Raw genomic sequence first — 13,919 nt, forward strand, 5'->3', positions numbered from 1 at the left:
CGGCTCATCTGGATGCCGTCACAGCCAGACACTGAGTAGCGCAAGCATGCCTGCGCTTCTCAGTGTCTGCGGGATGACAGGCTGGATGGCAGCGTTCTGCTGCGGTCCAGCCTGTCATCTCGATGTAGCAGAGCTGAAGCTGTCGTGGGAGCCATGGAAAGGTAAGGATGATGTTGCTTTATTATTTTACTTTTATTGCAGGAGATCATTGGCTTCAGCTGGAATGGGCGTGGCGGTAAGTATGGTTTAATTTAGAACAATAAAGAATTGTGTGTTTATTTCAATTAAAGGACTTTTTTCTGGGTGTTTGTGTTTTTTTTAAATACTTTACTAGAAATTCATGGTGGTCATGTCTAATATTGGCGTGACCCCATGAATTTCGGGCTTAGGGCCAGCTGATAATGCCAAGCTGGCCTTAACCCCTTTATTACCCAGTGAGCCACCGCACCAGGGCCCTGGATGAGTTGGGTACAGCGCCAGAAGATGGCGCTTCTATGAACGCGCCATTTTCCGGGGCGGCTGCGGACTGCAATTTGCAGCGGGTGGGGCCCAGAAAGCTTGGGCCTCCCTGCGCTGCAGATTCCAGCCCCCAGCTGCCTAGTTGTACCTGGCTGGACACAAAAATAGGGCGAAGCTCCATGTATTTTTTTTTTAAATTCATGAAATTCATGGAATAATTAAGAAAAAAAGGGCTTCCCTATATTGTTGTGTCCGGCTTGGTACAAATAGGCAGCTGGTGGTTGGGAGCAGCCCGTTCCTGCCTGCTGTACCTGACTGGACACAAATATAGGGCGAAGCCCCACATCAATTTTTTTTTCATTATTTCATGAATTTCCTGAAATAATTTAAAAAAAATTGACGTGGGGCTTCGCCCTATATTTGTGTCCAGTCAGGTACAGCAGGCAGGAACGGGCTGCCCCCAACCACCAGCTGCCTATTTGTACCTGGCCAGACACAACAATATAGGGAAGCCCTTTTTTAAAAAAATTATTTCATGAAATAATTAAAAAAAAATTGACGTGGGGCTTCGCACTATATTTGTGTCCAGCCAGGTACAGCAGGCAGGGACGGGCTGCCCCCAACCACCAGCTGCCTATTTGTACCTGGTTGGACACAACAATATAGGGAAGCCCTTTTTTTCTTAATTATTCCATGAATTTCATGAAATAATTTAAAAAAAAAATGCGTGGGGCTTCGCCCTATTTTTGTGCCCAGCCAGGTACAACTAGGTAGCTGGGAGCTGGAATCCGCAGTGCAGGGAGGCCCAAGCTTTCTGGGCCCCACCCGCTGCAAATTGCAGTCCGCAGCCGCCCCAGAAAATGGCGCGTTCATAGAAGCGCCATCTTCTGGCGCTGTACCCAACTCATCCAGGGCCCTGGTGCGGTGGCTCACTGGGTAATAAAGGGGTTAAGGCCAGCTTGGCATTATCAGCTGGCCCTAAGCCCGAAATTCATGGGGTCACGCCAATATTAGACATGACCACCATGAATTTCTAGTAAAGTATTTAAAAAAACACAACACCCAGAATAAAGTCCTTTAATTGAAATAAACACACAATTCTTTATTGTTCTAAATTAAACCATACTTACCGTCACGCCCATTCCAGCTGAAGCCAATGTCTTCTGCAATAAAAGTAAAATAATTAAGCAACCTCATCCTTACCTTTCCATGGTTCCCACGACAGCTTCAGCTCTGCTACATCGAGATGACAGGCTGGACCGCAGCAGAACGCTGCCATCCAGCCTGTCATCCCGCGGACACTCAGAAGCGCAGGCATGCTTGCGCTCCTCAGTGTCTCGCTGTGACGGCATAAAGATGAGACAAGCTCATGTCCAATGAACTCGGCGCACCTCATGCACGTCACTGACAGCGTGGGAGAATTCTCCTGCACTCAGCGCTTCAGCGTGAAAATTCTCCCACGCTGTCAGTGACGTACATGAGGTCAGCTGAGTTCATTGGACATGAATGAGCTCACCTCATGCACGTCACTGACAACGTGGGAAAATTCTCACGCTGAAGCGCTGAGTGCAGGAGAATTTTCCCACGCTGTCAGTGACGTGCATGAGGTGAGCTCATTCATGTCCAATGATCTCAGCTCACCTCATGCACGTCACTGACAGCGTGGGAAAATTCTCCTGCACTCAGCGCTACAGCGTGAGAATTCTCCCACGCTGTCAGTGACGTGCATGAGGTGAGCTCATTCATGTCCAATGAACTCAGCTGACCTCATGCACGTCACTGACAGCGTGGGAGAATTCTCACGCTGAAGTGCTGAGTGCAGGAGAATTCTCCCACGCTGTCAGTGACGTGCATGAGGTGCGCCGAGTTCATTGGACATGAACTCGTCTCATCTTTATGCCGTCACAGCCAGACACTGCAGAGCGCAAGCATGCCTGCGCTTCTCAGTGTCTGCGGGATGACAGGCTGGATGGCAGCGTTCTGCTGTGGTCCAGCCTGTTATCTCGATGTAGCAGAGCTGAAGCTGTCCTGGGAACCATGGAAAGGTAAGGATGAGGTTGCTTTATTATTTTTCTTTTATTGCAGGAGATCGTTGGCTTCAGCTGGAATGGGCGTGACGGTAAGTATGGTTTAATTTAGAACAATAAAGGATTGTGTCTTTATTTCAATTAAAGGACTTTATTCTGGGTGTTTGTGTTTTCTTTTAACTTTGACTATGGGGTTAGTAATGGGGGTGTCTTATAGACGCCTCTCCATTACTAACCTGGGCTTGATGTCAGCTGGCATTATAAGCTGACATCAACCCCAACCCTATTACCCCCTGCCACCGCACCAGGGCAGCGTGGAAGAGCGAGGCTAAGTGCCAGAATTGGCGCATCCTATGGATGCGCCATTTCTGGGGCGGCTGACAGCTGGTGTTTCTAGCCTGGGAGGGGGCCAATATTCATGGCTCCCTTCCTGGGCTATTAATATCAGCCCCCAGCTGTCTGCCTAGCCTTTGCTAGCTATTAAATTAGGGGGGACCCTACGTCATTTTTTTGGGGGGGTCCTCCATTTTAATAGCTAGTAAAGGCTAGGTATTCAGCTGGGGGCTGATATTAGTAGCCTGGGAAGCTCCGTGGGTATTACCCCCTTCCCAGGCTTCAAACATCTGCCCCAGCTGTCTGCTTAACCTCCGCTAGAGACTAAAATTACGGGGAACCCCACGCCAATTTTTTTTAATAATAAATCCTTTATTTTAATACTAAATGACAAGCACAGTAACCAACACTGTCACTGTACTTATTATACATGTAACTGACATGTTTCTATCTATCTAATCTATGTGTGAAGCTCTATTCTGTCTGTTATAAATTGTCGGGTACCGCTGCTGAATTGCCGGCCGGCTTTTTTAAAGAGACGGTGCACGAAAACACTATTATATTTTTTAATAAATCCTTTACACTAAATGACAAGTACAGTAAGCAACACTGTCACTGTACTTCGTATATATGTGGCTGACATGTTTCTATCTATCTAATCTATGTGTGATTCTCTATTCCTTCTATTCTAAATTGTCGGGTACAGATGCTGAATTGCCGGCCGGCTTTTTAAAAGAGACGGTGCATGAAAACACTATTATTTTTTTTGATAAATCCTTTACACTAAATGACAAGTACAGTAAGCAACACTGTCACTGTGCTTCTTATATGTGTGACTGACATGTTTCTATCTATCTAATCTATGTGTGAAGCTCTATTCTTTCGGTTCTAAATTGTCGGGTACCGGTGTATGCCGCTGCTGAATTGCCGGCTTTTCATGTTTCACTGTTGGCACTGTTCCCATCGATTTGGGCAATCACTGTAATGCCACAACCACCATGGCTGTGGCATTACAGTGAGTGGCAGACAATCCCTGCATGATTGGTGCTCTAAATAGCGCCAGACATGCAGGACACGCTTTTGGTGCACGAACAGTTATCGAACAGAACCTCGAACAGCCGAATTTTTTGCAAATCTTTCGGGTTCGTCGAACAACTCGAACACCACCCAAAACAGCTCGAATTTGAGATTGGCGAACAGTTCTAGTCGAACACCGCTCATCTCTATTCAAGAGGTAGTCACCGGAAATGGTCTTCCAACAATCTGGAAGGAGTACCCAGAGATGCTTAGCACTTGTTGGCCCTTTTGCCTTCACTCTGTGGTCCCGCTCACCATTTTGGTAAGCATGGCACCCCTCCCTCCTGGTATGCATGGCACCCCTCCCTCCTGATATGCGTGGCACCCCTCCATCCTGGTATGCATGGCACCCCTCCATCCTGGCATGCATGGCACCCCTCCATCCTGGCATGCATGGCACCCCTCCATCCTGGTATGCATGGCACCCCTCATCCCTATTCTGGTTTGCATGGCACCCCTCCATCCTGGTATGCATGGTACCCCTCCATCCTGGTATGCATGGCAACCCTCCATCATGTTATGCATGGCACCCCTCCATCCTGGTATTCACGGCACCCCTCTATCCTGGTATGCATGGCACCTCTCTATCCTGCTATGCATGGCTCCCCTCATCCCTATCCTGGTATTCATGGCACCCCTCCATCCTGGTATGCATGGCACCCCTCTATCCTGGTATGCATGGCACCCCTCATCCCTGGCTTGGTATGCATGGCACCGCTTATCCCTATCCTGGTATGCATGACACCTGTTATCCCTATCCTGGTATGTATGGCACCCCTCATCCCTCTTCCTGATATGTATGGCCCCCTCATCCCCATCACGCTGCACACAAAAAAATAAACAATTATACTCACCTTTCTTCCCTGTGCTCCAGAGCTGCGTCCCGTTCTGCTGGAATAGTCCTCCAGAGGCTGGGGGAGGAGTGTGGTGCCGGAATACGCACATGCCCATACCGAGCAGTCCGGCGCCATTTTGTTGAAGACACACTGTCTTCATTAAAATGGCACCGGATAGCGCGCTATGCCCATGCACCGATTCCAACACCACAGTCCTCCCCAGGCCTCTGGCCTGAGCAGGAGCGCAGCGGCAACACTCCTCTGGGTCAGGTATGTACTTAAGGCACCGGAGATTGTGGTATGCATTTAGAGCCAACTAGCGATGAGCGAGCATGCTCGCTACTGCTCGGTGAGTGCCAGAGCATCTCACTGCTCGAGATGCTCGGCGCTCGCCGAGTATTTCTGGGGTTGCTCGGCGGGTGCTCGGGTCCCCTCCCTGCATGTTTGGCGCTTCTTAGAGCACCAATCAACATGCTGGGATTGTCTGCCACACACTGTAATGCCGCAGCCATGTTGGTTGTGGCATTACAGTGATTGGCGGGCCGCACAGCGTCATCAGGTCTATATCAGACCTGGCGCCGCCATGCTCGTCACAGTGACTACAGAATCAGACAGTGTAGGGAGAGCTGCTGCTGAGCTAGGGAGAGATTTGCTTGTTTCTAGTTAGCATAGGTATACCATACTATATTAGAGACACATATCCATCTCAACTAACAGTCCAGCTGCAGAGATATCAGTGCTAGGCGGGCATGGTATATAGCAGACTGCAGTGCACATAGCAAGAGGGTCCATTCCAGTTCTGTCTGCTGGTGCTTTTACAGTTATTTGTAGAAATAGGCCCAGGTATCAGGAGCCAGGAATAATTTTTTTTTTTGGATCTTAATCCTGATTATTTGCTTAAAAAGCAATCCAGAGAACACCGTTTTTCTGCGCCATTTGCTTGTTGGCACTGCAGAATACAGCCAGGTCCTTTCCATATTACAGCACTAAAAATCCAGCTATTTAAAACTGTGGTTTGTTTGTCACACGGATCACATATAATTGCACTGAAAATATTGCCATTTCTAGCCTCCATTTAAATTTTGTTATTGACACCAGTTTGCTGTTAAAAATAGTTACCTACAGGCCAGCTATTTAAAACTGTGGTTTGTCCATCACACGGATCTTATATAATTGCCCTGAAAATATTGCCATTTCTGGCCTCCATTTATATTTTGTTGCAGTGTGTCAGTGAACTGATTGACACGAGGTCGGCTCTGTTAAAAATAGTTACCTACAGGTCAGCTACTTTTAAGTCCATATATATTTGGATAGAGACAACATTTTTCTAATTTTGGTTCCAGACATTACCACAATGAATTTTAAACAAAACAATTCAGATGCAATTGAAGTTCAGACTTTCAGCTTTCATTTGAGGGTATCCACATTAAAATTGGATGAAGGGTTTAGGAGTTTCCGCTTCTTAACATGTGCCACCCTGTTTTTAAAGGGACCAAAAGTAATTGGACAGATTAAATAATTGTAAATAAAATGTTCATTTCTAGTACTTGGTTGAAAACCCTTTGTTGGCAATGACTGCCTGAAGTCTTGAAATCATGGACATCACCAGACGCTGTGTTTCCTCCTTTTTGATGCTCTGCCAGGCCTACACTGCGGTGGTTTTCAGTTGCTGTTTGCTTGTGGGCCTTTCTGTCTGAAGTTTAGTCTTTAACAAGTGAAATGCATGCTCAATTGGGTTGAGATCAGGTGACTGACTTGGCCATTCAAGAATATTCCACTTCTTTGCTTTAATAAACTCCTGGCTTGCTTTGGCTTTATGTTTTGGGTCATTGTCCATATGTAGTATGAAACGACGACCAATCAGTTTGGCTGCATTTGGCTGAATCTGAGCACACATTATGGCTCTGAATACATCAGAATTCATTCGGCTGCTCCTGTCCTGTGTCACATCATCAATAAACACTAGTGACCCAGTGCCACTGGCAGCCATGCATGCCCAAGCCATCACACTGCCTCCGCCGTGTTTTACAGATGATGTGGTATGCTTTGGATGATGAGCTGTACCACGCCTTCACCATACTTTTCTCTTTCCATCATTCTGGTAGAGGTTGATCTTGGTTTCATCTGTCCAAAGAATGTTCTTCCAGAAATGTGCTGGCTTTTTTAGATGCTTTTTAGCAAAGTCCAGTCTAGCCTTTTTATTCTTGATGCTTGTGAGTGGCTTGCACCGTGCAGTGAACCCTCTGTATTTACTTTCATGCAGTCTTCTCTTTATGGTAGATTTGGATATTGATACGCCTACCTCCTGGAGAGTGTTGTTAACTTGGTTGGCTGTTGTGAAGGGGTTTCTCTTCACCATGGAGATTATTCTGCTATCATCCACCACTGTTGTCTTCCGTGAGTGCCCAGGTCTTTTTGCATTGATGAGTTCACCAGTGCTTGCTTTCTTTCTCAGGATGTACCAAACTGTAGATTTTGCCACTCCTAATATTGTAGCAATTTCTGGGTTCTTTCTGTTTTTGCAGCTTAAGGATGGCTTGTTTCACCTGCATGGAGAGCTCCTTTGACCGCATGTTTACTTCACACCAAAACCTTCCAAATGCAAGCAACACACCTCAAATTAACTCCAGGCCTTTTATCTGCTTAATTGAGAATGACATAACGAAGGGATTGCCCACACCTGTCCATGAAATAGCCTTGGAGTCAATTGTCCAATTACTTTTGGTCCCTTTAAAAACAGGGTGGCACATGTTAAGGAGCTGAAACTCCTAAACCCATCATCCAATTTTAATGTGGATGCCCTCAAATGAAAGCTGAAAGTCTGAACTTCAACTGCATCTGAATTGTTTTGTTTAAAATTCATTGTGGTAATGTCTAGAACCAAAATTAGAAAAATGTTGTCTCTGTCCAAATATATATGGACTAACTGTATTTAAAACTGTGCTTTGTCCGTCACACGAATCACATGTAAATTCGCTCCAAATTCAGCCATTTGTAGTGAGCGTGGAAGATATTGTCCTCCATTTAAAATGGGCAAGGCACGTGGCAAGGGATGGGGAACTGGATGTGATGGTGATGGTGCATGCCGAGGCCGTGGGCAAGCTGAAATTGTGCCACAACAAACAACCACATCTTTTCGATCGACCTTCCTGTCCCAATTAATAGGGAACCGCAGAACACCACTATTGAACACAGAGCAGTGTGAAAAGGTTATTGGTTGGATAGCAGATAATGCTTCCAGTCACTTAGCCACCACCACCACCCTGTCTTCCACACGGTCAAGTCTCAGTAGCCGTGAGTCTGGACTGCATATTCCTCACCAGAGACAACTGATCCCACACTTGGACACTCTGAAGAGCTGTTTACTTTTCCATTGATAGATTCGGGCCTCTCGCCTGGTCCACTGAAGCGGGGTAAGAGGAGATCGCATGTAGTGATGCCCAAATATTTGAGCAGCCATGGTCACACGAAGGCGACGGTGGGAAACTGTCACAAGAGTTGGACGATGATGAGACACAATTGTCAGAATGTCAGGAGGAGGACCGGGGTGCGGAAGCGGAAGACGAGGTGGTGGATGATATAGTAACTAACCCAACCTGGCAGGGAGACATACAGAGCGAGGACAGCAGCACACAGGGGAAGGGAGGCATAGCACCACAACAGGCAGGTAGAAGCCGTGTGGTGGCCGCAAAGAGAAGGCGGGCAACCGTAACATCTACATGACGGAAGCTGCCAGTGCAACTGTTAGGTCTTCCCGAGTCTGGTAGTTTTTTAAAGACACTGCCGATAACCCAAAAAAGGCTATTTGCACCGCCTGCCAGGCCAGCATCATCAGGGGTAGCAAAACTACCAGCCTGACCACCACCAGCATGATCAGGGACAAGTCAGCAAAGCACCTGACTAAGTGGGCGGCACCCCTTGGGTCCATGAACAGTGTCAGACATCTGTACCATACTCCAAAACTTTGAGGACTCCACCAAGATGGTGAGCGGTGATGACACCATAATTAGCATCACCATCCCACTTCTCTGTCTTCTAAAACGCTCTCTGCTCACAATCAAAGAGAATGCATTGCAGGCGGAGCAGGATGAGATGGAGCAAGGAATCATACAGGGTGATCACACACATCCCAGCCTCATATCATCCCAACGTGGATTGGGTGACAATGAGGAAGAAGAGGAGGAGCCAGTTTCATGCGCTATAGACAGTACTACCTGCACAACTGTCATACCATCTGTTCAGCGTGGATGGCCTGAGAACAGGGAGGAGGAGGAGGAGAGCATGGTCAGTCTTCTTGGTTAGGACACTGAAGTTTTGCGTGTTAGCAGTCTGGCACCCATGGCTGAGTTTATGTTACGCTGCCTTTCCAGTGACCCTCGCATTCTCCAAATTTTGGGTGACAGTCATTACTGGTTGGTGACACTTCTAGACCCACGCTACAAGGAGAACTTAATATCTCTTATCACTGAGGCGGACAGGTCTACTAAAATGGGGCAGTACGAAAAGGCCCTTGTTGCGGAATTATTAAAAAAATTCCCACCTGAAAACGCTGGTGGCAGAGGTCACAGTTTGTTGGAGAACCAAGGAGTACATGCAAGAGAGAAACAACTCCAATCCAGCAGAGGCAGGGGAACACTGTCAACATTCTGGGACAACTTTCTCAGACCCTCCCAACTTACAGGCCCTGAGGCGTGGGGTACTCTCACAAGGAGTGCAAAGTTTCGGAAGATGGTGAGGGAGTACCTTGCCGACCGTACCAATGTCCTCCGTGATTCCTCTGTGCCTTATAATTACTGGATATCCAAGCTGGACACGTGCAATGAACTGGCTCTCTACGCCTTGGAGGTCCTGGCCTGTCAGCATTTTATCAGAGCGGATTTTTAGTGCCGCCAGTGGAATTATAACCAATAGGTGCATCCGCCTGTCAACTGAAAATGCTGACAGGCTGACTCTTATAAAAATGACAAAGGGCTGGATTGGGCCAGACTTCTCAACACCACTGAATGATAGCAGCGTAACCTAAACTCAAAAACAGTGTCTATTCCCATGCACCTCTGTCTTCACACCCAGACATGGGTATACACTTCCTGATTTTGTCTATTTGCTCTTGTCCTCCTCCTTCTTCTCATCCTCAATCACCATATCATTCACCACCATATCACCTCCTCTACGCATCTTGCAAAGGGCATTGGAGATGCCCCAAATTTTTGGCAGCTTTTGCATTCACTGCATAGGCAAACACTACGGGAGACCCACTTCCTAATAATGGGAATATTGTTTTTAGGAGGCTCTCCAACCTCTATGTCTCTTCCAAGGGTCATTGGAGTGCCTCCAAATTTTTGGCAGCTTTTGCATTCACTGAATACGCAATAACAGTAGAGGAGCCCCTCTTGTTAATAATGGGAACAACAAAGCATAGCCGGCTGATGGCTCACTAACTATAGTGAAGCCCTTTAAGAATAGTAAGGGCCACCTGATGGCCCTATAAAAATAGGCTTTTTGACTTTCAGAGTCCCTCCATCATAAATGAAACAGGATGTGTCTGATGATGTGTCATACACCACATGGCAAGATAAGGTAGTAAAATGTTAAAATGACATTTACTGGTAAATGTTTTTTCACCGTTGAAAGCAATGCAAAAGTGCAAAAACACATCAAAAATGCTACGTGTGAACATAGCCCAAGGTGTGGAGGAGCATTTTTGATTTTGGTCTTTTATTTTGCCTTATATACAAGTCATTACCATGGAAAGGATGTTCCGTAACATATTTCCCAGAAAAATCGATTTTGGTTTTGTTTTTGTATGTTTTATTGTGAGTCCGTAAAAGTGGCTTAATACCTCTGACAACGTTGTTGACAGCAGTGACCCGGGAGTCAGAAATGCTTCCAGGGGGCTTCCCCATTCTGTTCCCATGTCATTTGAGCACTGTTCCCATCGATTTGGGCAATTTTTAGGCCCTCTGCAGACCGCCGGGGGGAGCTGCCTGAAAAATGCTCGAGTTTCCCATAGACTTATATTGGGCTAGTTTCTTGGGTCGAGCACCCGAGCATTCCAATTTGCTCGACCCAAGCATTTTAGTGCTCGCCCATCACTAATAACAATGATTCCAAGACCGATTTTAAAACACACTTGATTTCAACTTTTAATTGCCAATAGGACAACATCCGCCAAATTTTAAACAAAGATTGGTCCATCCAAAAAACTGATCCTGTATTAGCCAACTACTTACCTGAAAAACCCCTAATAACAGCCAGGAGGAATTAAAATTTGAGTGACTAATTGGTAAGGAGCCACTCTGGAGCCAAACAGAAGAATCACTTTAACATGAAAGGGCCGAAACATGGATGTCATCTATGTGGGGACTTATGTGGCCTGAAAAACATATGTAGGTCCACCTCCTTTGTATCCTCTGATAGCACGAAGACCTTTCAAATCAAGACCTTTATTTCCTGCAATACAACCCAGGTAATTTATTATGCTAATTGCCCTTGCCCCAAAATTTATGTGGGCCTTACCTCACGTAAATTCCTCACTCGTATGAGAGAACATGTTGGGGACATTCTTGCGGCAAAGGAGATCACAGATGTTTCAGAACTCAAAACATTGCCAAAACACTTTAAAATCTTTCATGGTTATGATCCCCGGGGCTTTTCTGAATGTGGAATTGATAGGGTAAATTGTGGCATCAGAGGAGGTAATGTAAAGCAGGTCCTATCTCAACTCGGATGTCGATGGATTGTGAGATTGAATACCATAGCCCCTCATGGCCTCAATGAAAAATTGAGTTTTGCTAGTTTTCTGTGAAAACATCTTTCTGCTTTCTTCATTTTAATTGTTCCTTTTTAACTTTGTTTTATTTCTCTTATCCTTTAGAATTTGATTCTTCCTATACATGAAGAATACATGACTTATTATTAATATCATTATATTATTATTAATTATTATTTTTTATTTGCTTTTTTGTTTTGCTTTTTTTCACAATATAGTATCAACTCTTCTTTATTTATATTTTTTCTTTATTATTGCAATGCCTGGCAGCAGGCATTTGACTACATATCTATGTAACTCATTATCATGTACTGCACTTTATTCATATGCACCTATCTTCTTATATATACACTTCTCCTTCTTGTGAATTGGTATTCCTTTCACCGACTCCGCTCTTGTCTCACATACATTCCCATTATATGTTAGATCTTATGTTCCTTCTTATTGCCCAACTGTCCCTCCTCAATGGACTCCTGAAACATGGCCGCCGCTATGCGCATGCAGATCTCGTCTTATTCCCTCTCGTCTCAGATGGCCCATCATGCACCTGTGCCTATGACGTTAGGGGGATTACCTTCCCTCAGTGCAGATGCATGATGGGAGTCCTGGAACTGGAGTGTACATACGGGAACTGCCGATCTCTCCATGCGCCGAATCTAATGGCATACACATGTACACAAACACCGATCTGGATATATAATGTGCTGTTTAACCACTGGACTTCACCACTCATTAAAGCGACAGTGAAACGCGCGTTGGGGCCTGGACTGCAGGTTCCATCCCTTCTCACCAATATGGGTAAGCTACTTTAGTTAGTTTATACTATATCCTTTTACTCTGACTGCTTTTGACCTGCATTTTTTCACATATGGATGACTATATACTACTATTGTGAAAACCATTACATACTGTGAGATCTAGTAATAGAGAGATAATACTCTCTCTGCTCCCTTTGTACTTTTTATATATGCTTTTCATAATCTATGAACTATGCTAGAGCCAGACCTCAGTGTTCTACCTCATCCTTGTGCTTGATATAAAGCATGTCTAATGGTATTCCCTTATACTTGTTAACATCACCAATACTATTCATTTGTCATGCAATATCTGTTTATTCCTTTTTCAAAACTCCCGTACTGGCTGATTCTTTGGCCCTACAGTTATCATTACTTTCCAATAGGGTTGTCGTCTGTCCGAATTTCTCTTGTATTCTAATTGGTGGACCTCTATATATTTTTTAATATGTTTTAATTTTGTACCAATAAAATATCTTTATTTCAAAATATTCTTGGAGAGCTTGACTTACTCCACTTTAGTTTATGTGTGCTTTCTTCCTTAACTAATCTGTGGGGGAACTCCTTATTGTAAGGTTATGTTCCCAGCCCGATATATTCATATGTGCTATGTCCTATCTCTGATGTTCTCATCTGGGAATTTAGTTGGAATTACTGTTGAATAATTGTTTCCCGAAAGACACAATCAAAGATGGATTTCTGGTAGTGTAACGATGAAGGAGGAGAAGCACTCAGAATACCAGACATAGGCTTGGTGGATTTCAATGATGGTGATGATGACACCGACCAGGTAGCACTAACTTACAGATAGGTGTAGCGCTGGCTTCTCTGCCTCCTGCCGGGCAGAGAAGCCACTCCCCTCACTACCGCGGTCCTGGTCTGGCATCCTCCAGCCCCCCTGCTGCTGTTGATTGCACCGCGTGCAGCTTCCCGGACACTGTGCTTAGGGCGAGCGCACTCCCTCCCTCTTAAATGGGCCACGCGTGCCGTCCTAAAGAGTCCCCGGCCAATGGCCGGAGGACCATTACTATTTGAAGCACCTCCTCCAAAATGGAGGTGCCTGTGCAAGGTTGTTGTTTGTGTGCTAACACTCTCCTCAGTCCTCAGGTTCCAGTGCCACCAGCCTGTCTATGAGCCGTGCCCTCCAACCTGTCTACCTGACGTGCCTGTCGGCTTGCCTACCCGGATCACCTGTCAGGTTACCTGCTGTGTTCGCCTGCTTGTCTACCCGGATCACCTGTCTGGCTACCAACCATACCTGCCTGCTTGCCTACCCGGATCACCCGTCAAGCTACCTGCCGCTGTACCTGTCAGCCTGAGCCACCTGACCCGTGGGAGTCGCCTGCTCTCACACAAGGTCAGTCCCAGAGTGGCACTTGACTCCCCTGCCCGGTCCCTCCTTGGTTCACGGAGTCGACTAAGCCGCCGTGTGGCCAGGGTCTGTCCAAGTGGGCGCTTAGTTATGCCCCTCTGGTCCCTCCTTGCATCCCAGCACAGAGGTTCCACCACCCTGGCCAGTAACAGTTTGCACAGGCCATGGAATCCGGTGGCTGCCAGGCTCCTTCCATCTCAGACCTGTACCAAGAGGTCTCTCGCCTGAGAGCCCAACAGGATACTATCCTGT

Source organism: Phyllobates terribilis, unplaced genomic scaffold, assembly GCF_046119375.1.
Source record: "Phyllobates terribilis strain yellow unplaced genomic scaffold, ASM4611937v1 Scaffold_3__8_contigs__length_932513732, whole genome shotgun sequence".
NCBI lineage: Eukaryota > Metazoa > Chordata > Amphibia > Anura > Dendrobatidae > Phyllobates > Phyllobates terribilis.